Source organism: Malaclemys terrapin, chromosome 1, assembly GCF_027887155.1.
Source record: "Malaclemys terrapin pileata isolate rMalTer1 chromosome 1, rMalTer1.hap1, whole genome shotgun sequence".
Classification (NCBI taxonomy): Eukaryota; Metazoa; Chordata; order Testudines; family Emydidae; genus Malaclemys; species Malaclemys terrapin.
The window spans coordinates 348,868,293-348,894,955 of NC_071505.1; the positions used below are offsets into that span (position 1 = coordinate 348,868,293).

The window sequence follows — 26,663 nt, forward strand, 5'->3', positions numbered from 1 at the left end:
CAATGACCCACTGATAACTGCCTTCTGAGATCTGAAAGTTATTCAGTTTTTAGTCTCATTGAACATGTACTCCACTGCTATTGCATTGTGTTCATGTTTTATCTCCATGTTTTCCCTACTAAATCAAATTCTATTTTATCTACATCTTTCCATTGATCAACCAAACATGTACTCTCATTAAATGATGAAATCGGGTTTATTTTTCTTTTCAATCAACCTGTTTTCCATAAATCATGGTATGGTCTGGCATTGATTATATTTCTCGACTTTTTTTTCCAACTTATCCCATATCAGGATTTATTCCATTTTTTCTCACCTTGTCAAATATTTGTAATAAACTTTCTCTTTATGTTGTTATAGTTTACATTTATCCCAGAACTGTTCTCTATTTGCCATTATGTATTTATTTTTGGGGGGAGATCTGCTGTTGCCTGATTGCATACATCCGGTTCTGAATGAGGTGTGTGGTTGATCTGAGAGTTTGTAAGTCATGTTCATATTTCGAATGTACTACTGTAGATGATGTTTAACATCCTCCTTGACTGCTAATGCACTGGAAAGTATTTCATCACCTCAGGTGACAGGAGCACTTGATACTGCTTTGGAACAAAAATATCTCTTGAACACATCTACTTTTTCTGCAACGTTAACAAGTTTCCTTTCTCTTTGTTACATGTTGCTTCCCCCCCACTTAATTGCTGTTTGTATTTCGCCATTGAACCGTGTTTTTGTCCAAAGTTCTCTGCTTTCTTGACTGTGGAATCTTGGTTTTGTAGCTAGGTAATAATCTCTTCTTAGAGAAGTCCCAATTTTCATTCCCATTTTTTTTTTGGTCTAAATTTTTCCTTTATCTTTATCTTTATTTTTATCTTTATCTTTGTTTTGGCCACTACTGCGAATGAGCAGGTGTTTTCATGGAGCTGCTAACAGTGAGGCTCAGGTATTTTCCCTGGGATGTGTTCTAATTGGGAAATTTCCCCCCAGCACCTCTCTTGGCAAAGGTTTGGGTATTTTCCACTCTCACATTTTGAACAACCAGGTGCATGGGGAAGTCTCTAGCCTGGCTTTCATTGCATTATGGAACAATGATGGATAACCAGAATCCACACTTGTGTTTCCTGCTTGTGCCTTTTCAGGTTTCCCTCAACACAACATGTAGGAATTACTGATGGATGGAGCACCATAAAAATGGAATTGGCATTAGTAGGAATAAAGTTTTTCATAATTCATTAATCTCAAAAATAAAAATGGCATTTTTCCGTGTGTAAAGCAATCTGTTTCACCCATGAGACCATCCTCCAGTTGTGCATGTAGTGTCTCATATTAACATTATCTCTCTATCCAGGCATTTGGACTGCAACCTTCATCCTAGATCCAGGGCACGTACCGGAAGGCAGGGGAATATATGGTACATGCAGGAGACATTGATCTGCCGCAGAGTTGGACACCTTCTCCCCTACTCCATGCCAGATTCCAACACAAACAACTTCACCAACCCCTCCACCTTCATCTTGCTGGGTATTCCTGGCCTGGAGGCAGCCCATGTCTGGATCTCCATCCCCTTCTGCACCATGTATGTCATAGCCATCTGGGGAACTTCATCATCATGTTCATCGTGAAGACAGAGCCGAGCCTCCATGGCCCCATGTACTATTTCCTCTGCATGCTGGCTGTCACTGACCTCGTCCTGTGCACGTCCACAATTCCCAAAATGCTGAGCATCTTCTGGTTCAATTCCAGGGAGATAGATTTCAGTGCCTGTCTCACCCAGATGTTCTTCATTCATTGTTTCTTTGGAATGGAGTCTGGGATCTTTATGGCCATGGCTTTTGATCGCTACGTGGCCATCTGCGATCCCCTGAGACATTCCACCACCCTGAGAAACCACGTGGTAGCCAAGATTGGCCTGGCTGTGATGTTGCGTGGCGGCATGCTCGCACTGCCCTGTCCCTTGCTAGCAAGGCAGTGGCCATATTGCAGAACCAACATCATCCCCCACACATGCTGTGATCACATGGCCGTTGTGAATCTGGCCTGTGCTGACATCCGCATCAGTAGTTACTACGGCCTCACTGCGGGAAACTTGGTCATCACTGTAGATGTGTTTTTTATTGCCATGTCCTATACCCAGATCCTCAGGGCCATCTTCAGCCTCCCCACAAAGGACGCCCGGCTCAAGACTTTTGGGACCTGTGGCTCCCAGCTCTGTGCCATTTTAGCCTTTTACATCCCAGGACTCTTCTCTATCCTCACTTCTCAGTTTGGCCACCATGTGGCCCTGCATTTCCACGTTCTCTTTGCTAATGTGTGCCTCCTGGTGCCCCCCATGCTAAACCCCATCATTTTCGGTGTGAGGACCAAACAGATCCGGGACAGGCTGCTCCGGCTCTTAACTCAGAAAGGGACCTAATGTTTTCTCCAAGTGCTCTTGTTCTCAGACCGAGCTCTGTGCAGAGCTGGCTTGTGACCTGGTGCTTGGCCCTCTTCCCTGGATCGCATACTGGACAGTCAGGGAGATATTAAACGCTTTCTTGACCTTACTGTGCTGTTTTAGTGTAACAATTGGGGAATTATTCTGTGTACAACTCACTGTGTTGACAGCTTTCAAATTACTGGTAACTTGACCCCAAGGGCCCACCCCTTGCCCCACCTCTTCCACCAAGGCCCTGCCCTTGCTCTACCTCTTCCCCCACAAAGGCCATGTCCCTGTCACCTGCTCCACCCATCCCCCTATCACTCATTGGATCATCTCCATGTCCCTCCCCCCCTCTGCAAGGGCACCATTTCAGATTTTGGGAGGGGTAATAACTTTAGCCATGATTCAAGGGGCTACTTAGAAACTCGAAACTCTACATTTTTTGGGAGATAACTTGGCAAATAGCTGACAGGAGCACTGTATCTAATTCCTATATAAAAGAAAGAAAAATAAATAAATATTAGACCCACTCAGGTCTGGTACTAACATACTCTGACATCTTGTGGCAAGTCACTTAAGGGACACTGCTTAGGTTTAAAATTTGAATGCATATACTTACTTTGTTACTAACTCTGTGGAGAAAGAGACCCTGTCAGCCACCCCTGGGTTCTGTTTCAGCTCTGGGAGGGGAGAGGTTCTGGTGCATTACAGCGGGCATCAGAATAACCATACTGGGTAAGACCAATGGTCCATCTAGACCAGTATCCTGTTTTCTGACAGTGGCCAATACCATATGCTTCAGAGGGAATGAACAGAAGAAACAATCATCAAGTGATTCACGCCTGTCACCCATTCCCTGGTTGAGGAAAACGGATGCTATGAACATGCAGAACGTGGCATTGGATCCCTGTCCATCCTGGCTAATAAAAATGGATGGAGCTATTGCCCATGAACTTATCTAGTTCTTATTGTAATCTGTGAAGAAATTATTTATTTTGTTTGTTTTAAATCTGCCCCCTATTAAATCCATTGGTTGATCTCTAGTTTTTGTGTTATGAGGAGTAAATAAGTCTTCCTATTCAATTTCTCCACACCTGTCATGATTTTATAGAACCTCTATCATATCGCACCTTGGTCATCCCTTTCCCAAGCTGAAAAGTCCCAATCCTTTTAAGTTCTCCTCATACGGAAGGCATTCTATACCCAGTATCAGGTGATATGGTCACATGTCCCTGCAAGACTCCAGTCTCCATTCTTTATGGGTTGGCCCACAGGTACCCAGGAAGGTTAGGCTTTATTATCTGGCTTCAGAGTAGCAGCCGTGTTGGTCTGGATCCGCAAAAAGAACAGGAGTACTTGTGGCACCTTAGAGAATAACACATTTATTTGAGCATAAGCTTTCATGGGCTACAGCGCACTTCATCGGATGCAGAGAATGGACTCCTGTTCTTTTTGCTTTATTATCTGTTAATGGGCAATTAAGCCCCATTTGGCTTCCTCATTGAAGACCCTGAAGTGTAAGCAGAGGGAGTGACCCAAAGTCTTGAACATAAAATACAGAAACAGAAGACAATATTCCTAACTTCCTCTGCAAATATGATACATGCATGCAAGTAGAATAATCATATCCAGCAAATGACAACCTTTCGAAGGACACATTGCATGAGGTATTTTGCATAAAGCATATTTCAGTTATGTCATATTCATAAGCATATTCTCTTAAAGCATATGGAGTGCGACATCACACACAGAACTTCACAAGAACAGCTGTGGGTAATGTTTGCAACACTTGGGAATTGTATGGTCAAAACCTAATGACGGTCTTGGGTACTAAATAAGCCCAGTTCCCTCAGCCTCTCCTTTTAAGTCATGTATCCCAGCCCTCTAATCATTTTCATTGCTCTCTGGTGGACTCTTTTCAATCTGTCCACATCCTTTCTGTAGTGAGGGGACCAAAACTGGATGCAAGACTCCAGATGTGGCCACAACAGTGTTGAATAGAGGGGAATAATCACTTCCATCAATCATCTGGAAATCCTCCTACGATGGAGCCCAATATGCTGTTAGCCTCCTTGGCAACAAGGGCACACTGCTGATTCATCATGAGACAACAAAGCGTTTAATGAGACAAAGAGTGTCATTCCGTTTTGAAGAAATATTTTGTATTAGGGGTGGATGAGGAGAAATAAAGAGCAATTTGGCTTAATAAACTTGGGGGGAGAAGGGATTTTAGGAATTGATTTAAGAGAGCTAAGAGTATTAGTTGATTTTATTAACAGGATTTAATGGAAAATGCCTCCTGGCACATCCTGTGGACAAGTGAAGATTTTGGCAAGCTACCGGATAGCATCTGAAGAATTGGAGTGGTTCCAATGGGCTCCAGTAATTCAGGCAATTGCATTGAAACACTGGGAATTGTGGGCCAAGAATAAAGTAGAATGTGGTAAAACTGAAGCAGAAAACCTAGTTACAGGCCCTGGTCTCCCCCCACCCACAGAAGCAGTACAGGTATCCAAGAGAGGCAGAAGCCAGTCTGAAAGAAACAATTGATGGGCTTTAAGCCAAGGGAACAGTCAAGCCCCAATAATGCTGCTCTCTGGCTGGTCCTGAAAAGTCATGGGAAGACCTAGAGGCTGGTAATTGATTTTTGCCCCCTTAATCGGGTGACACCCCCAATGGCGCCCATAATGGCAAAGTATAAGGAGGTGATGGCCTCCATTGTGGGCAGGGGCTCAGTGGTTTTCAGTTCTGGATTTAAGCAATGTTTTTTTTTTATATCCATTTACATAGGGACAGCTATTACAAAGTTGCTTTTAGTTTTCAAGATAAACAGCTATGTTTTGCCAGAATTCCCATGAGGTAGAGGCACACCCTATTGTTTGCCATGGCCATGTAGTTAATATGTGGGATGGGAAACCTGAAAGAGCCAGTGAGACTTCTTATGTGGATGACATCCTGATTTACACACAGACCAAGGAAGATAATTTGGAAGTACTGGATAGGGTATTACAAGATATTCAGGAAACTGGGTTCAAAGTAAGCCCAAAGAAAGCCCAGTTGTGCTCCCAACAAGTTAATTATCTTGGAGTGACTTTGGTAGAGGAAGGAAGTTCTTCTGATCAGCAGAGGGTTTCTTCAGGTATGTTAACAACAAGAAGAAAGTCAAGGAAAGATTGGGCCCCTTACTGAATGGGGGAGGCAACCTAGTGACAGAGGATGTGGAAAAAGCTAATGTACTCAATGCTTTTTTGCCTCTGTCTTCACGAACAAGATCAGCTCCCAGACAACTGCACAGTATGGGGAGAAGGTGACCAGCCCTCTGTGGAGAAAGAAGTGGTTCGTGACTATTTAGAAAAGCTGGACGAGCACAAGTCCATGGGGCCGGATGCGCTGCATCTGAGGGTACTAAAGGAGTTGGAGGATGAGATTGCAGAGCCATTAGCCATTATTTTTGAAAACTCATGGCGATCAGGGGAGGTCCCGGATGACTGGAAAAAGGCTAATGTAGTGCCCATCTTTAAAAAAGGGAAGAAGGAGGATCCGGGGAACTACAGGCCAGTCAGCCGCACCTCAGTCCCTGGAAAAATCATGGAACAAGTCCTCAAGGAATCAATTCTGAAGCACTTAGAGGAGAGGAAAGTGATCAGGAACAGTCAGCATGGATTCACCAAGGGGAAGTCATGCCTGACTAACCTAATTGCCTTCTATGTGGAGATAATTGACTCTGTGAATGAGGGGAAAGCAGTGGATGTGTTATTCCTTGACTTTAGCAAAGTTTTGATACAGTCTCCCACAGTATTCTTGCCAGCAAGTTAAAGAAGAATGGCTGGATGACTGGACTATAAGGTGGTTAGAAACCTGGCTAGATCATCAGGCTCAATGGGTAGTGATCAATGGCTCCATTTCCAGTTGCAGCTGGTATTAAGCGGAGTGCCCCAAGGGTCAGTCCTGGGGCCTGCTTTGTTCAATATCTTCATTAACGATCTGGAGGATGGCATGGACTGCACTCTCAGCAAGTTTGCAGATGACACTAAACTGGGAGGAGTAGTAGATACGCTGGAGGGTAGGGATAGGATACAGAGGGACCTAATCAAATTAGAGGATTGGGCCAAAATAAACCTGATGAGGTTCAACAAGGACAAGTGCAGAGTCCTGCACTTAAGACGAAAGAATCCCATGCACTGCTACAGACTAGGGACCAAATGGCTAGTCAGCAGTTCTGCAAAAAAGGACCTAGGGGTTACAGTGAATGAGAAGCTGGATATGAGTGAACAGTGTGCCGTCATTACCAAGAAGGCTAACCACATTTTGGGCTTTATAAGTAGTGGCATTGCCAGCAGATCGAGGGACATGATCATTCCCCTCTGTTTGACATTGGTGAGGCCTCATCTGGAGTAAGTGTGTCCAGTTTTGGGCCCCACACTTCAAGAAGGATGTGGAAAAATTGGAAAGAGTCCAGCAGAGGGCAACAAAAATGATTAGGGGGCTGGAGCACATGAGTTATGAGGAGAGGTTGAGGGAACTGAGATTGTTCAGTCTGCAGAAGAGAAGAATGCGGGGGGATTTGATAGCTGCTTTCAACTACCTGAAATGGGGTTCCAAAGAGGATGGATCTAGACTGTTCTCTGTGGTACCAGATGACAGAACAAGGAGCAATGGTCTCAAGTTGCAGTTGGGGAGGTTTAGATTGGATATTAGGAAACACTATTTCACTAGGAGGGTGGTGAAGCACTGGAATGGGTTCCCTAGGGAGGTGGTGGAATCTCCATACTTAGAGGTTTTTAAGGTCAGGCTTGACAAAGCCCTGGCTGGGATGATGTAGTTGGGGATTGGTCCTGCTTTGAGCAGGGGGTTGGACTAGATGATCACCTGAGGTCCCTTCCAACCCTGCTATTCTTTGATTCTAAGTGCACTCACTTGTGGAATGGTATCCCTAGGTAGACCATCTGGGGGAAAGACAATTCTTTTTATACTGAATATTTCCTCTCGTTCCCAAATGCTGAAAGAGAAAATTTGAAAGAAGCAAAATTGTAAATAGTGACACCAGGAACAGAAAGGAAAATTCCTTTGCCTTACACTTGGAAAGCACCAGGTTTTCCGGAGGTTTACAATAGGGATAAAGGATGTTTGGAAGAAAGGGTGTTTAAGGCGTGTCTTGGTTAAATAGTTATTAACATGTAGCCCAATATGGCAGGGAAATGGTTCCTTCAGGGACCCCATGGAGTAAAAGGCACGGAGGTATGGATTTTGGAGCCATCTGTAAGTAATTTAAATGGAGCATATGTGGTTCAAACCAATGTGAAGAAGCAAATGGTGATTAATCCAACCCACACCCAGAAGATGGTAATTGTGGACCTCACCTTAGCAAACATTTCAGCAATAGAACCCCAATGTGGAAACTTTGTTCAACCCTTGTATAAGGGCTGGAGGAATTGGATAAATCTTCATGATATTCCCAGACTGCGTAAGTATTGAAAGAAAAGGGATATTTTAGGAACAATTGGTGCCGGAGTAGGAGTTCTTGATAACATACATGAGGTGGCGGTTGCAAATAAAATAAATGCAGTGGGTCAACACCTAAAGGATTTAGCAGTGCCCTGAGTGTATCTTTTGATCCGCTAAAGTGCATACAGGATGGGGTGGCAGAGATTTTAGAGAAGTAGGAGCAATCCCAAGAAAAGGATCATCTCTGCCTCTTGCAGGCTGTTGGTGCCCCCCCCCCCCCGAGTAATGTTTTCTTGGCCTTAGCATGCATGCAAATGTAGATGTGGATTAGTGATATGGTAAAGAACATGATTTGAGAGGGTATGACTGGGACACTCCCATTGGAAATCAGGAGCATTATTTGGAAAAATTCCCCACCAGACAGAAATTTTTCAATCCTGGTGGAAAATGGTAAATTTTACCTATGATAAAGGATTTGGAGAAATCCGTTTATTAGTTTTATTAATGCTGGAAATAGAAATAAGGTGGGTTTTCCCCATTGTAGCCTTGGGCCTTAATATTAACTAAACAGTGATGGAACCCCTGGATTACAGAGTATGAGTAATAAAAGAGGCCCGGGGTGGAAGACAATAGAATTGGGAGCCTATTTAGAAGAATTTTGGATTGGATATGAATGCAATACAAATACTTTGTAGTCACAAGATGTGTGTTTAGAAGTAATAGAGAGAAAACGTCTATATTTATTGAAATGAATTTGATTGTTGTAATGTTATTTGAATACTCCTATTTAAGGAATTATTTGCAAGTTGTTAGGCAGAAGGCACACAGAGTCCTGGTTACCATCCACCATGCTTTTAATTAGATTAAAGTGATTAAGAGACTTATCAGAGATTCAGAACAAAATTGGTGGGAAACATTGTTGAGATGGCCCCCTATGGCACTGGAGATTTAATTTCACCAGACATTAAATTATAGTGATTCTAATGTTTCAGGTGGTGGTGGTGGTTGTGCTCCTAGTTCTGATATACTGGATTCAAAGGAAAATTGAATCCAAAACCAGAAGTTTTACAGATTATGGGTACTCCCCAAAATAAGTATATGATGCCTGGTCTTTAATGAGGCAAAGTCAGGGATGAAACCAGAGAGTGGCAGCAAGAAGATTCTAGCTTGGTCTTAGCTGAGACCCTTAAGCCTAATGTGGGAACTTCAAAAGTAACTCACTAAACTTGTTATATATAGATAAAGGCCTTAATATTAAAGATAAATGGAGGGGCATTTTGCCCTGGATTTGTGGGGTGTGTATACCCCAGAACATGATCAAGCCAATTGCAACCACATTATATGCATTCAGCTACCATGAATTAATGAAATAGAACACCACATAGTTAAGGGTTAATTTGGAGACAGGCTTTCAGAAGCAAGGTCATATCCAGCTAGCAGGTTCTGCTAATCAGAATGGGAGGAGGGGACACACAAGTAAACAAATGAGACTGAAAACCTTGGTGGTTGGAAAACCTTGATTCTAGATGCCTCTGATATTAAAAGTTTACTGAAAGTTAGAAAAGTGATGCTCCAGTTGGGGTCATTATGACCTATGTGTTTTGCAGAAGTTAGTTATAAAAGATTAGCTACTACAGTATAATGTACTTTGGAGCAGTCCTCTGGAGATATCCTGGGAGAAACGTTTTTCCTGACATCTTTACTCCCTGGGAGGGAGGTGTTTGGCCAGCTCTGCCCCATCATAGATTACTCAATACCATCTCAGAACATGGGATGTTCTAAACCTATGGCTTATGTTTATGTGTGCTTAAATCTAGTCAACTGAAGTGTTAGACAAGAGCATGCATTTAATCCTTAATCAGACCGAACTGCTGAGTTCCTATTGATTTATTCCTAACTCCACATGGAGTAAAATTCTTAAATTGCCCCTGTTAGGGGTTCTGAAATCTACAGGTAACACTGAAGGAATTATTTAAGGGCAGGTCTCTGGCCTGTGCTATACAGCCGGTCAGACTAGGTGATCACAATGGTCCCTTCTAGTCTTGAGATCTGCCCAGTGGTGTTAGTAGCACTACCCAATTGCACGGGTGTTGTACAAAAAATATGCTACACATTGTGAGGTGCTCAGACACTACAATAATTGGAGCCAGAGCTAAGTGCCTTAGAGAGATTTCAGCTCTGTGTGCCTCATAAGGATAGTTTGGGGCAGTGGGTGGAGAACCTGAATTCCTCCCAATACCCCTTGCTGATGAGGCCTGTCATTAGCACAGCACATTTGATGAGAGAGTTCTGGAGTCCTCCCGCAGCTCAGCAGTAAGAGGGGGAATCAGGATGTGGTTTCAGACAGCGAAGGATTTGGAGAGCATTGCCTGGCCGAATAGCGCCCTGCTGCGATGCACGTCTGGCTGATCCTGACCCACCTTCTCCCTGAGCAATGAGAGCTGCTCTAGCTCTGGAGACGGATCTCACACCCTGCATCCAAATTTCCAACATCACCAAGTTTGGGGACAGCTGGATCTGGGAGAGGGGGTTGTTTGGTTCCAATAGGGAGCTAACTTGCTTGCTTCCTGGGTGTGTGCATGTCTCATGCCTGAACATGAGGAGGAGACACTCTGAACAGTTCCTCAGAAACCAGTGAATCTGCGAGACAGTCACTGTTATGTCTTGCTGTCTGTGGCGTAGCCCTCTTACTTACAACTGGGGGCGCTATAGCCTAGTGCAGAGGGAAACAGCATGGTCTGCCACTAATGAACTGTGTGACTAGAAATGTTCCCTAACCAACCCCCCGTGTCTTCGGTCATGGGTGCTCTGCTTGAGATATGGCCAACACCACCACCTCCTGGGATTTCATCAGGAGTCTTGCACTATTTCCTGTCTTTCTTAAAGCCCCAACTTCTGGGATCAAGACACTGCACAGGAATCTCAGCTTTCAGTTTTCTTTAAAAAAAATATTTTAAAAAGTGAGTTGCAGAAAAGCTAGAAAACCTGTAGCATGTGTATCTCAAAGACTCAGACACTAAAGACACAAGAAAATGTACCCCACATTAGTATATTTTTAAATCTCATTATTTTTAAAGCAATCCCCTGATTTTGTAGAGGTGTGACTCATACTTGTTAAAGCCGGCTTGTGTACCTAGTTCAAAACATCTGAAAAGCAACTAGCAAATGATACAAAAACTAAGAGCAAATATTTTAAAGTACATCAGAAATAAGCCTGCCAAATAATGAGTGGGGCCACTGGAAAAGTTGAAGAGTTAAAGGAGCCCTCAGGGAAGATGAAGCTGTTGCAGGGAGGATAAATGGATTCTTTGCATCTGTCTTCACTGCAGAGGATGGGAGGGAGATTCCCGCACCTAAACCAATCTTTCTAGGTGACAAATCTGAGGAACTGTCCCTAATTGAAGTGTCAGTAGAGGAGATTTTGGAACAAATGGACAAAATAAACAGTAACAAGTAGCGCTGTTGATTAATCACAGTTTACACACATGATTAACAAAAAAATCACAACTTAAAAAAATAAAATCACACTATTAAACAATAGAATTCCAACTGAAATTTATTAAATATTTTGGATGTTTTTCTACATTTTCAAATATATTGATTTCTATTATAACACAGAAAACAAAGTGTACAATGCTCACTTTATATTCTTTTTATTAAAAATATTTGCACTAAAACAATAAACAATAGTATTTTTCAATTCACTTCACACAAGTATTGCAGTGCAATCTCTCAAAAATAAAACAAAGTCCACTTAGTCCTACTTCTTATTCAGTCAATCACTAAGACAAAAAAGTGTGTTTACATTTACAGAAGATACTGCTATCTGCTTCTTATTTACAATGTCACCTGAAAGTGTTCACATGCCGCTGTTGTCACTGTCATTGCAGGTTATTCACATGGCAGGTATGCTAAACATTAATATTCCCCTTCAAGCTTCAGCCACCAGAGGACATGCTTCCATGCTGATGGTGCTCATTAAAGAAAAAAAAACATTAATTAAATTGTGACTGAACTCTGTGGGGAAGAATTATATGTCTCCTCTTCTGTTTTACCCACATTCTGCCATATATTTCATGTTCTAGCACTCTTGGGTGATGATCCAGTACATTTGCTTTAAGAACACTTTCACAGCAGATTTGACAAAACACAAAGAAGGTACCAATGTGAGATTTCTAAAAATAGTTACAGCACCCAACCCAAGGTTTAAGAATCTGAAGTGCCTTCCAAAATCTGAGAGGGATGAGGTGTAGAGCATGCTTTCAGAACACTTAAAAGAGCAAGACTCCAATGCAGAAACTACAGAACCCAAACCACCAAAACAAAGAAATCAACATTATGCTGGTAGCATCTGACTCAGATGATGAACATGAACATGTGTCAATCTGCTCTTCTTTGGATCAACTCATCATCAGCATGGACTCATGTCCTCTGTAATGATAGTTGCAGCATGAAGGGACATGTGAATTTTATCATATCTGGCACATAAATAGCTTGCAGTGCCCTGTGCTCTTTATTCATGTGTTTGGTTCCCACCACCAGACTCCCACTATTTACAGACTATGTTTAGGTCTGGCCTTAGTGGCAACACAGTAACAGGTTCCCAGCCCCTTCTGAGCCTACTCTCCCCTCCTGGTCTCCACCCCCCAAGACTCACTTCCTCCCAGGCTTTTAGACCCTGTTAATGAGGCTGGTAGGTGTGGCCAGTACACTGGTGGTGGGAACCAGAAATGAACTGTGACCGTACAGATCAATGTTGCAACCAATGTCCTATAGTTGCACTGTATCATTTTTGTATTTGAAGTTATGAATATTGGCTATGTACTTGTATCTCAATGTGCTTGATTCTAGGTAGCATCAGTGAAGCATTTGGTCAGCTTCTTGAGAAAGGAGACACACTTAACTGATCAACAGAGCCAGACGTGTACCCAGAAGACTCCTGCTACAAGACAGGCCCAGAAAAGAAACCAACAGAACTCCACTGGCCATCACCTACAGTCCTCAGCTTAAACCTCTCCAACGCATCATCAGTGATCTACAACCCATCCTGGACAATGATCCCTCACTTTCACAGACCTTGGGAGGCAGGCCAGTCCTCGCCCACAGACAACCTGCCAACCTTAAGCATATTCTCACCCGCAACCACGCACCGCACCATAACAACTCTAACTCAGGAACCAACCCATGCAACAAACCTCGATGCCAACTCTGCCCACATATCTACACCAGCAACACCATCACTGGACCTAACCAGATCAGCTACAACATCACCGGCTCATTCACCTGCACGTCCACCAATGTTATATATGCCATCATATGCCAGCAATGCCCCTCTGCTATGTACATTGGCCAAACTGGACAGTCACTACGCAAGAGGATAAATGGACACAAGTCAGATATCAGGAATGGCAATATACAAAAACCTGTAGGAGAACACTTCAACCTCCCTGGCCACACAATAGCAGATGTAAAGGTAGCCATCTTACAGCAAAAAAAACTTCAGGACCAGACTCCAAAGAGAAACTGCTGAGCTCCAGTTCATTTGCAAATTTGACACCATCAGATCAGGATTAAACAAAGACTGTGAATGGCTATCCAACTACAGAAACAGTTTCTCCTCCCTTGGTGTTCACACCTCAACTGCTAGCAGAGCACCTCACCCTCCCTGATTGAACTAACCTCGTTATCTCCACACTGATTTATACCTGCCTCTGGAGATTTCCATTACTTGCATCTGAAGAAGTGAGGTTCTTACCCACGAAAGCTTATGCTCCCAGTACTTCTGTTAGTCTCAAAGGTGCCACAGGACCTTCTGTTGCTTTTTACAGATTCAGACTAACACGGCTACTCCTCTGATAATGGACCTTGGAAGACTCTAATCCACATCTGAGGAGGCTTCTTGGACAAGCAGCTGGGGGTCTCCTGTTTTCTCTTTGGAAAATATGGTCACCCTAGTCCAGGGCGTGCTGACTGTGGGAGACTGATGGAGGGCTAGTGCTGCCACCTAGGGGTGTGTTCCTGTAGCACGAGGGACAGATCCTCATGATTTGAGCTAGAGCTGGGCTGGATAACAGAGATATTTCCCCCCACGAAAAATGTTGACCCAAAAAAAAATGTTTCCTTTTCACCCATTTTTTTAGGTGAATTTTCATAGAAAATCAATCATTTTTCTCTGAAAGCTCAGCTGCCATGATGCTGCCCAGCTGCCGCTGCCTGGATCCCCAAGAGAAATTGGAGCCTTTTCACCTGTCGCTTCCTCATATAGTAAATGAAGGTGGCACTGACGGAGTCTATGGCTGCACTCTGGGTATGGAAAGGTCAAAACTTCCTGCCCAGTCTATGGCTGGGGCATTGTGCCCATCAGCTACTCTAACCAGCCCTCCCATCTCTGTGCAGCCACCTCCACCCTGTACAACACCCCTTCAGCAGGTCCTGCGGGCAGTGGCTACTATGACAGGCCCTGGTAGCACATCTCTGATGAACCTGTGCTAGCAGGGAGTTGGAGAGTATCCTAGAGCAGTTGTAGCAGTACAGAGATTGTGGGTGGGGGGGCCTAGCTCCCAGTGCATCACTGAGATCTGAGTCTAGCTATGGGGATCCCTGGGTCCTGGGTCCCCCTTTTTATTCCTCAGAGAGACGGCAAGGGACATCGCATCACGGAACGATCCGAGGGAAATTTCCATTTAGGGAGATTTGTGGAATCGCCCTTCTTGGCCTCCACTCTGTAATGCAGGACAGGGGGCTGTCAGGGAGAAATGTGGTCCTACATTATTATTAATTAATTATTATTGCTATTATTATAATATTTTATTTCAGCAAGATCACAGCTGTGATGGCATCATGGTTACCACTCGGCCGCCCTGGAGGTAGCCCTGTGACTAATTGGAACCATACGAACAGTGATGACAAGCCCGGATTCCAGGAATAGAGCCTGCAGCTGGGCTGGTGCTGCAATCCAATTGGGCAGCATCACCACACGACCCCTGTGATTTGGCCTCCTGCAGTTTGCCATTGGCCGTGACAGGGTTAAAGCTGGTGCACACTGAACCAAGCAGCTGAGGTTCCCTGATGGCCAAGTGGCCCCAAGGGAATGTGCAGGCATGCTTCATAAAGACAGCTGCCTCCCTGTCTGAACAGATACTGCCTGCTGCCTGTGTAACCTCTCCGATGACTCCTTGTCCTTTCGGGTGAAGACCTCTGGTGTCAGCGGCTCCCCTTCTAGCAGGAATTGGGTACGTTGGCAGGTTTCACTAGCTTTAAAATGTGAAGAGAAGGGGAAAGGCTGCAAGCTGTTTCCATTTCTAGATGTTCTGTGCAGCAGCAGAGGACTCAGCTGGGCTGTTGGGTTGACTCAGTGACAGGGCTGGGGGGCAGGAAGAAACTACCTAGCTTGAGAACCGCTCCCCTGCATCTCCCCATGCTCCATGGTGGACTCTTCAAGCTACAAAGAAATCTGAGATTCAAAGCAAGCTCAAAGTATTAAAACCCCGATGCCCCGAGTCAGGATTTCTCAAGGGGTCCCATTTCTAGAGGATCCATGAGCTCTGGGCCAGATCCTATCAGGGGCTGAGCAAAATAAGACCCCACGTAATCTCAGTGACTAGTTCCCAAATCACCTCAGGTTTATTTGCTTCTGGAAATTTAATCAGCAAATGCATTTTCAAAGGGTTCATTCTCTGGTTTGATTGTGAACATAGGAATTCAGAGCTGTGTTGCTCTGTGGTAACAGGTCTGATAGGGCTTATTTGTGTTTCCTGACTGGCTGAGGGCTCCACCACTTCTACCCTGTTGATAATCCTCAGAGTTCCAGGATTACTGGCATCTCTGCCACTCTCTGGTCTCTGAGTGCCACATGTCAGGCCTTGGTCCCTGCCCTCTCATGGGATGGAATCCACGATCCTCCCACCCTCAGACTGCGCCCTAGAATAGATCACATGGCAGATCGACAGCTTGCTGAGAGGGTCTGAGTGGGTTCAGCATCTTTGGTTCATCCCTTTGGGAGTCTGAGACGAGTGACCAGCCAGCCTTTTTGAACCAAAATACTGTTTAATCTGAACAGCAGGAATAAAGCGTAGCATGGGAGAATAAAAGGGTTTTCAAACAACAGTCTGTACACGTCTCTGACCCCAAGCCCTCCCAATCTGGCAGGGACCTAGGCAGGCCAAGAGCCTTCAGACATGCCCAGTGGTTTCTGTGCCTGTCAGTCTGAAGAGCTTCTTAGCAACAGTTGCCAGACCTCTGGACAGACTCCCAGCACTAGCAAAACAAGCTGTGTAATGTGGCTGGAGCATGGAAATAGGGTCTTCCAAGCTTGTAGCTCCGGTGTTGTCTCTCAACCTCCCTGGGGTGGCTACTAAGGGCAGGTCTTCACTACAGGAGGGGGTCGATTTAAGATACGCAATTTCGACGTATCGGAGCAGACTTACCCCGCTGTGAGGGCGGTGGTAAAATCAACCTCCACGGCTCCCCGTCGACGGCGCTTACTCCCACCTCTGCTGGTGGAGTAAGAGGTCGATTTGGTGATTGATTGTCGCGTCCCGACGAGACGCGATAATTCGATCCCCGAGAGATCGATTTCTACCCGCCGATTCAGGCAGGTAGTGTAGACCTAGCCTAAGAGATGGCTTTTCTTAAGTTGTTGCTTCCCTTCCTTCATGTTTTCCAGCAGCCTGCTGTTAAACTAAGAAGAACCACAGGTTTAACCCAATATAGTCATAACATAAACATCCCAATAGTTAACCCAATATAACTCTACAGAAAATATCCCAACAACTGGGTTTAACATACACATTCATTATGGCAGCTCAGCTCCATGTCTGTCCCAATCCCATTCCCGGGTGCTATGGATTTTATGAATACAGGACAAAGACAGTCAGAGAAAGAGAGAGCAATAGACTACTTTCATGTGGGAATTTCCATTTCCATGAATACTCATGCATTTGACCTTGAAATTCATTTCCTGCAAACACTCATTGCAGCTGAATAGTAGGTGCTGGGGTTACTATGTACTAGAGAGTGAGAGCTCAGGGAATGAATATTTTCTATACTGACCCCAATGCCTGTTACCACTCTGGATACAGGCTACAGACTGACAGAACAGAACCTGAGGAGAACCAGTCAGCTACTAACCCAGGGACAGAGGAGCTACTAGACTTTTGTTTGCTGAAAAGTGACTGAATGAGGGCTGAGATGCTGCAAAATTTTCAGGTTCTGAAGAAATCCAAATGACAGATGCTACATTTTAAGTCCCACTCTAACCTGAGAAATCAGCTCCGAAAGAAGATGAGAGAGAAAAGAATGGGTTGATATTCTTATAAATGTAATGCCAAATATTCCAAATACTGTTTACAATTGGTTTTGCTATTAACTCTTTTTTCAGTGAAAAGTTGTATGATACTGTCTCCTGGTAAACTCATGAGAAGGTGTTTCAAACATTTATATTCAGGGTCTGGCACACAATAACTGCAGTACCTGTGCAAGACTTTCCAAAAAGTCCTGAAAGAAGAAAACTGCTGGTCTGTGTTTCAGCAAAGAGTAGAGCTGGGGTGCAGGAAAGGAGCGTGCTATAGTCTTTTTAAATAATTTATGCCCATCAGCTGTCACACGGACATGGCTGAGGTAACTTGCCCACTCAAGTGGATATGAGTTGAAACCTAATGTTTGCACTATTCATCTATGTGTGGGGCCAAACCCTCCCCAGCCGAGCTGAAGTAACTGTCCGTGTCAGCTTGTAACTTCTGAAATATCTGTAGACCCTTCGTGGGGAGAGGATACAGGTCCTGTGCGGATGAAGAGAAGCCTGTAGGATGATTGAGCTCTCTGGATTCAGTCAACATTGGCCAGGCTAAGCACCTCAGCTTGCGGGTCAGAATATCACCAGGAGCATTTGGTAAGGGAAAGTTAATAGAGTCCGGTTCTGATAGAATTTACCATGTAAATGTGGAGTGATGTAGTTAAAGTCACTGTTACTGAATTAAGCACCTGTCACTAAGAATTTATCCCATGTACTGGAAAGAGTCAGTGGCATAATTTAGACTCTCAGGAGTGGAGAAAATTAAAAAAATATATATAACGAGGCAATGAAATAAATTTATATATAGCTTCAATGCAAGACCGATAACTACAATAACCATATTTCCCATGCATTTGCCATGTGTTTACTCACATATCATGATACAATAAGCCACAGTCAGAAGTGGAGGTGTCTGTGGTAAGGTCACAATTGTAAAATCACACAGTGTTCAAATGGACTGTGTCACTCCCAGCCTATGGATGTCAATGGGGCCAAAAGCTTAGCAGGATTCAAAGAGGGACTGGGTGCTTATCTGCATAACAAGGACCTCCGATTACAGTAGTGAGGACTTTTTTTTACAAAAAACGTTTTGGATGGGCGATAAACCTTCCTGATTTACACCACAAAATATGTCAAACTAGTGAGTGTCAGGGGGAAACTTTCCTTGGGAGCAGGTTTTCCCATAGCTTCCTACTGAAGGGCTGTTTCCACCTTCCTCTGAAGCATGTGGAACTGGTCACTGGTTGCTGGGCTGGATGGACTGCAGGTCTGATCTAGTCTGGCAGTGCCTATCTTCCTATCAGTGGTGTAAATCCAAGGTTATATTTATGCTGATCTTCCTTGAGCTCCTGGGAGTCTATAGACTTGCACTGAGAGCAGAAAGATGCCTCACTAATTATCCTCTAGTCTCCTGTTCTTTTTCCTTTTAGGAAGAAAATTTCAAAACTCCTTGGACGTGCCCAGTACATTATGTCAGCTGTCAATGACACCAAATTCAAATTTGCAGTGTTCCTTCTCACCGGGATACCTGGGCAGGAAGACGTCCATCTCTGGATCTCTATCCCCTTCTGCTTAGTGTATGTTATTTCGATAGTAGGAAATTCAGTCATTCTGTTCATTATAAAAATAGATCCAAGCCTCCATGAGCCCATGTACATTTTCCTTTCCATGTTGGCCGTCACAGACCTTGGCTTATCCATAGCCACCATACCAACGATACTGGGCATATTCTTGTTTAATATTAGGGAGATCAGCCTCAATGCCTGTTTTGCCCAGCTGTTCTTCATCCACTCACTTCAGTGCATTGAATCCTCCGTGCTCTTGTTGATGTCCTTTGACCGCTTCACTGCAATCTGTAACCCACTGAGATATGCTTCCATCTTAACCCTGACAAGAATATCCAAGATGGGATTGGTGTGTGTGCTAAGAGGGGTGGCTGTAATATTCCCACTCCCCATTCTCCTGAAACGGTTCCAATACTGTCGAGCCAATGTCCTCTCCCATTCCTACTGCCTGCACCAGGAGGTCATGAAAATGGCTTGTGCGGACATCACAGACAACAGCATCTATGGCTTATCTGTTGCATTCTTTACAACATGGTTGGACTCGCTGCTCATCTTCCTCTCTTATGTGATGATCCTCAAAACAGTGCTGAGCATCGCATCCAATACAGAGTGCCTGAGGGCCTTGAACACCTGCGTCTCTCACCTCTGCGCTGTCCTTCTCTTCTACATACCAGAGTTCGGCTTGTCTCTGGTACATAGATTTGGGAATAGCTCTTCTCCCTTACTTCAGATTCTCCTGGGCTACATCTACCTGCTGGTTCCGCCCCGATGAACCCAATTGTGTACAGCGTGAAAAGTAAACACCTTCGTGCGAGGATAATCAAGGTGTTTGTGAAATGAAGGGTCAGTTCATCACCTGGCTTCAGTGCTGGTGACACCAGAAATAAAAACAATGGCCACCTATTCCGTCCTGGACCCTTATATCTGAGATGACATGAGCTACTGATTTCATTCTGTAGAGCGCAGTTCCGATGGGGTATGAGGCCTGGAGCAATGGGTCAGGGGCTGGTGATGGAGGACAATGCACTTGGGGAAGGAGAACAAGGCAGGCAACAGCATTTACAAAGTGACTGTGTTCGTGGAGAGCCAGGGCAACAATAGGAGTTTGGCCCATAAATAGCTGTATCAGTGGTTGCTCCGACCTCAGAATTCCTCTTGATACAGTCAATAAAGAGAAGGGATTTGAATATTGTTTCCTATTACACCTGACCTGTCACTGTCCCGTCTCTGGTTAAACATCCACGGGCCATGAGAAAAGCTGCAGAGCTGTTCTGTAGTTGCAGTCCTGGTCCTTCCTGAGCGCTCTGGGTGCTGCATGATACATGAGCACAAACACCCACCCTTCACCTACTTCTTCAGCTAGGAGACCCAGGAGAAGCCATTCACACAGCCCCTCCCCCCCCACACACACACTCCATTGATGTCTCCGCGGACAGAACACCAGCCAAATCCACTCTGCACAGAGGCAGAGCCGATGTGCGTGTGTGTGAGGGTCTGACACAGAGGAGTCCTGGCAAGAGACTCAGGCCCAGATTCCCTACCCAGCCCTTCTGTTTGTGCTGCCCCATCTGCTTGGATAGGGGTTGAGATGGTCCTCAGCTCCCCCACAGAGGCACAGCTAGCTCCTATCCCAGCCCAGCCCAGCCCAGCCCAGTCTGTGTAGGGTGACAAAAGCAGGACAGATGTAGGCAGGATCCCCGTCCCCTCTGTGACCCTGCCTCTGACACTCTTCTTTCCACTTGAAGCCCCATGCCCTGTTCCGGAACTTTCCGTGAGGCCCCACTTTCTGCCCCATCTGTTCCTCCAAGACTCCGCCTGTAAAATCGATCTCTCTGTAGTTAATAAACTTGTTTTACGCTATATCATAACTATTGTGCTTTGAATGAAGTGTCTGGGAAAATCTCAGCTCTGTAAGCAAAGGTTGTTGCATATCTTTTTCACATTGAGGGTAAAGCAACCTATATTAATGAGTTTGCATTATACAGACAGTTTTTCCTAATGTCCAACCTAAACCTCCCTTGCTACAATTTAAGCCCATTGGTTCTTGTCCTATCCTCAGAGGTTAAGGAGAATAATTTTTCCCCTCCGCCTTGTAACAACCTTTTAGGTACCTGAAAACTGTTATCATGTCCCCTCTCAGTCTTCTCTTTTCTCCATGAGAAGACACAGGCTATTCCCAGGGGGCAGCTTAGAGTCCCAGCAGAGGAGGCGCGGTGTGGTGGGGAGTAATGCCTCTGGCTGGCCCGGGGCTTCTCCCACTGTGGAGAGGGGCTTTGGGATCCCAGCCTCGGGGTCTGGGGAGGCTCTGGGGATCTCTGAGATGTGGCAGCTGGGGCTGGCAGCACTAGCCTCCCCAAAGGGGGGCTGCCTCACTGCCCATGTTGGGAACCATTAGGAAAGGGATAGATAACGAGAGAGAAAGTATCATATTGCCTCTATATAGATCCAAGGTATACCGACACTTTGAATTTTGCATGCAGATCTGGTCACCCCATCTCAAAAAAGATATATGTGAACTGAAAAAAACAAAACAGAAAAGGGTGCCAAAAATATTTAGTATCAGGGGGTAGCCGTGTTAGTCTGTATCTACAGAAACAACAAAGAGTCTGGTGGCACCTTAAAGACTAACAGATTTATTTGGGCATAAGCTTTCGTGAGTAAAAACCTCACTTCTTCGGATGCAAAAATATGCAAAATATTTAGGGGTATGGAACAGCTTTCAGATGAAGAGAGATTAAAAAGACTGGGACTGTTCAGCTTGGAAAAGAGATGACTAAGGAGGGATATGATAGAGAAAGCGAATATTGACGTGTTACTTACCCGTTCACAAGAACCAAGGGTCACCCAAATGAAGTTCATAGGCAGCAGGTTTAAAACAAACAAAAGAAAGTCCTTTTTCACACAACCTACAGTCAGCCTCAGGAACTCATTAACTTGGAATGGGGTGACTCCAAAAGTATAACCGGGTCTAAAAAAGATGTAGATGAGTTAATGGAGGATAGGTCCATCAATAGCTATTAGCCAAAAAGGTTAAGGATGCAGCCCCATGTTCTGGGTGTCCCTAAACCTCTGACTGCCAGAATCTGGGAGGAGACACAGGGGATGGATCACTTGATAATTGGCCTGTTCTGTTCATTCCCTCTGAAGTATCTGCACTAGCCAATGTCACAAGACAGGACACTCGGCTAGAAGCACCATTGGTCTGACCCAATATGGCCGTTCTTAAATTGTGCCACCAATGGATGGGGTGCTGCGGACAGGCCTTTTCCAGGAGCTCCCTGTGTTACAGATCTGGCGTAGCCACCCTAGCAGACATCCAGGTGCTACTCTGTGTAAGAAGCTGATGGGGGTGAGTGCTGCCACCTAGGGGCTTAGTTTTGTAGTACAAGTGACAGAGGCTCATGGTTTGAGCTAGAGTTGGGCTGGAAAACAGAGTCCCTCCTCCCCCCTCCCCCATGAAAAAAAAATGATTCAAACTAAAATGTTTTATTTTCATCCATTTTTGGGGTGAGTTTTCACAGAAAACAGATCATTGTTCTCTGAAAGCTCAGCTGCCATGATGCTGCCCAGCTGCAGCTGCCTGGATCCCCAAGAGAAACTGGAGGCTTTTCATCTGCCTCGTCCTCATAACATAAATGAAGGTGGCACTGACGGAGTCTATGGCTGCACTCTGGGCATGGAAAGGTTGAAACCTCCTGCCCAGTCTGTGGCTGGGGTATTGTGCCCATCAGCTACACTAACCAGCCTTCCCATCTCTGTGCAGCCTCCTCCACCCTGTACAACACTCCCCACAGCAAGACGTGCGGGCAGTGGCTATTGTGACAGGCCCTGGTAGCACATCTCTGATGAGTCTGTGCTAGCAGGGAGCTGGAGAGGGGCCTAGAGCAGTTGTGGATGCCCACAGATTGTGGGTGGGAGGGCCTAGCTACCAGTGGATCACTGAGATCTGTATATAACTTTGGGGATAAAGGAGTCCTGGGCCCCCCATTTCATTCCTCAGGGAGAAGGGAAGGGACCTCCCCTTCTGGAATGATCCGAGGTAAATTTTCATGTGGGGAGTCTTGTGGAATCTCCCTTCCCTGGTCTGAACCAAGAGTTTGTAATGCAGGAAAGGAGGCTGCCGGGGACAAATAGAGTTGCTGTTGTTAGCTATTAATTATTATTATTATCATTATTATTATTTCAACAGGATAACAGCTGCCCCAGAGGATTCCAGGAATGGAGCCTGCCGCAGGGTGTTTGCTGCAGTCTAGTTGGGAAGCATCACCGCAAAGCCCCTGTGATTTGGCCTCCTGCAGTTTGCCATTGGCCGTGATGGGGATTAAAGCGGGTGAGCTTTCCTGAGATACCCTGATGGCCAAGTGGCCCCCAAGGGAATGTGCAGGCATGCTTCATAAAGACACCTGCCTCCCCTATCTGAACAGATACTGCCTGCTGCCCTGCAACCTCTCCTCTGACTCCTTGTCCTTTTGAGTGAAGACCTCTGGTGTCAGCGGCTCCCCTTCTAGCAGGAATTGGGTACATTGGCAAGTTTCACTACCTTTAAAATGTGAAGTGAAGGATAAGGGCTGCGAGTTGTTAACATCTGCAGATGTTCTGTGCAGTTGCAGGGGACTCAGCTGAGCTGTTGGGGTGACTTAGTGATGGTGGTGGAGAGAGCTTAGAAACCCCTCCCCTACATCTGCTCATGCTCCACAGTGGGCTATTCAAGCTATACAGAAATCTGAGATTCAAAGCAACCTCAGAGTATTAAAACCCCAATGCCCCAAGTAAGGATTTCTCAAGATGTCCCATTTCCAGACATGCATGTGCTCTTTGCCCAATCCTGCCAGAGGCTGAGCGAGAAGAGACCCCAGGGAATATTAGTGACTAGTTCCCAAATCATCTCAGGTTTATTTACTAATGGAAATTAAATCCATTTTCAAAGGTTTTATCCTCTGGCTTGATTGTGAATGCAGGAATTCAGAGCTGCGTTGCTCTGTGGTAACAAGTCCGATAAGGCATTTTTGTTTCCAGACTGGATGAGGGCTCCAGCCTTTCTACCCTGTAGATACCCCTCAGAGTTATTGGACTACCTGCATCTTTGTCCCCTCTCAGGTCTCCGAGTGCCAGGCCTTGTAGCCTTGCCTCTCATGGGGTGGCATCCTGTGATCCTCCTACCCTCAGACTGAGCCCTGGGCTACAGCATACTGCAGTTCGACTGTGGACCGAGCAGGTCTGAGTGGGTTCGGCACCTGCAGTTCTTCTCTATGTAAGTCTGTTAGCAGTGGTGAGATGAGTGACCAGCCAGCCTTCTTGAACCAAAATATTGTTTAATCTGAAAAGTAGGAAAAAAGCATAACATGGGAGAATAAGTGGTTTTTAAAAAAACAGTCTGTAAACTTCTCTTACCCGAAACCTTCCCACTCTGATAGGGACCCAGGCAGGCCGAGGGCCTTCAGACTTCCCCAGTGGTCTCTGTGCTTGTCAGTCTGAAGAGCTTCTCAGCAACTGCTATCCCACCTCTGAACAGACTCCCAGTGCTGGCAAAACAAGCTGTGTAATGTGGCTGGAGACTGGAAATAGGCTCTTCCCAGCTTCGGTGTTGTCTCTCAATCTCCTTGATTTTTTTAATGTGCAATGGCTTTTCTTAAGCTGTTGCTTCCCTTCCTTCATGTTTTCCAGCAGCCTGCTGTTAAACTAAGAAGAGCCATACTGGTTTCACCCAATAATGCCACAACATAAACATCCCAATAGTTAACCCAATTTAGCTATACAGCAAACATCCCAAGATCTGTATTTAATATACACATTCACTATGCCACCTTTTGCGAAATGTATATAAGGATGTGAAGTAGGACTGAGGGAGCGTGGTGAGGCTACCCCTGCTTTTCACCCAAGATGTCTGCTGGAACTAACAGAGGCTGAACAGGGGAAAGGATTGGGCCTGGACTAGGAATGAGTCTAGTCTGTGAAAGAAGCTTATTGAAACATCTTTGAGGGTGAAATTACCTGTAACAGTTTCTTAGTGTATTAAGCTTAGCCTTGCGTGTTTGCTTTATTTTGCTTAGTAACCTACTTTGTTCTGTCTGTTATCTCTTATGACCACTTAAATCCTACCTTTTATACTTCATAAAATCACTTTGGTTTATTAATAAACACAGGGTAAGTAATTGTTACCTGGGGGGGCAAACAGTCTGTTTATATCTCTCTTTACTTTGAGAATGAGGGTGAATAACATGAACGAATGTATCTGGGGTTCAGGCTCCCAGAAAGTCACTGGGATGCTGAGGCCAGTCCCTTTAACGGAGTCTTCCCAGAACTGAGCTGATCTCAGTGTCCATAGTTTGCAGAGGAGTCTGGGCCTATATCCGGGACTGTGCTGGAGGAGGCCTGGAGGATCTAGCTCAACAAGACAGAGTTAAGGAGTGTCCATGTCGGCAGAAGGATTAGGCTCAGTGGTATCTCAGCAAACCAAGGGGCAGTCCCAAGGGGGTACCGATGAGAGAACCCGTCATATAAATACTAGACAGTGAGAGCTCAGGGAATGAATATTTTCAATAATGATCTTAATGCCTGTTACCACTCCGGATACAGGTCACAGACATACAGAATAGAACCTGAGGAGAACCAGTCAGCTACTAACCAAGGGACAGAGGGGCTAGTGGATTTTTGTTTGCCGACAAGCGACTGAATGAGGGCTGAGACATTGCAATCTTTTCAATCTGTGAAGAAATCCAGATGACAGACTCTACATTTAAGGTCCCATTCTCACCTGATAAATCATCTCTGAAAAAGGATCAGAGGGGAAAGAATTTGTTGACATGAGTGTACTAAAGTACAGATGTGTAAATTTTATGCTAAACTTTTCATTGTAATACAAATATTGCAAACCAAACTTTCATGACTTGGCATGAAAGCCAGAAGCAGAGTTGTTGGAATCTCTACAGGAGGGAGGAGTGGTAGCTTTATTGCTTAATGGCTTTTGCTTTACAAAGTAATTCTGAACATACTGTTTGCAATGGGTTTGTGCCATTAACTCTTTGTTCATTGAACAGTTGTATCATACCATCCCCGGGTAACTGACCAGAAGCTTTATCTTAAACTTACATTGAGGGTCATGAACATAATTCCTTTGCAATACTTGTGCAAGACTTTCCAAAAGGTCATGAGAGAACAGAACCGCTGGCCTCTGTTTCAGCAGAGCAGAGCTGAAGTACAGGAAAGGGGAGTGTATGTAATGTATGTTAGTGGCTGTATGTAATTTATGCCTATCTACAGTGAAACGAGCATGGCTAAAGTAACTTGCACACTCAAGTAGATAGTAGTGCAACCCTAGTGTTTGCACTATTCACTCATTTGTGACAACAACTTCTCCACTGCCCAGGTGAACTAGCCCTCTGTGTTAGCTTGTAAGTTCCAGATATCTATAGACGCTTGCACGGGGGTGGATGAAGATCCTGTGAGGAAGTCTGTAGTCTGATCAAACCTTCTGGATTCAGTCAAAATTGGCCAGGCAAAGCACTTCAGCACCTGTTGGAGGGACGTTGGGGGGTCAGAGTGTATCATAGGACAGTATTTGGTAAGGGAAAGTGAATATAGCCCGGTTCTGACTGAATTTACAAATGTAAATCTGGAATGACACAATTGAAGTCACAATTATTGAATTAAAATCCTGGCCCTAAGAATTTATCTCATGTACTGCAAAGAGGAAGTACCTTAATTTGGACTCTCTGTAGTGGAGAAAATTTTATATATATATACACAATGCAGGACAGATGGACAGATAAATGCAATGACCGTTTTCACCATGCACTTGCCATGTGTTCATAAATACATCGTCATATAATGGGCCATACTCAGAAGTGGTGGGCTAGAAAGGGTGTCTGTGGTAAATTCACAACTGAAAATTACACAGCGCTCAAGTAGGCTGTAGAACTCCCAGAAACAAAATATCAATGGGGCC

General features: G+C 44.9%; 2 pseudogenes; both read left to right on the plus strand.

Annotated features, from left to right (window-relative positions):
- Nucleotides 1-1,463: 1,463 nt before the first annotated feature.
- LOC128830214 (olfactory receptor 52E4-like) lies at nucleotides 1,464-2,410 on the plus strand (annotated as a pseudogene).
- A 16,213-nt stretch (nucleotides 2,411-18,623) lies between these two features.
- On the plus strand, nucleotides 18,624-19,558 carry LOC128830221 (olfactory receptor 51G2-like; annotated as a pseudogene).
- The last annotated feature ends 7,105 nt before the right edge of the window (nucleotides 19,559-26,663 follow it).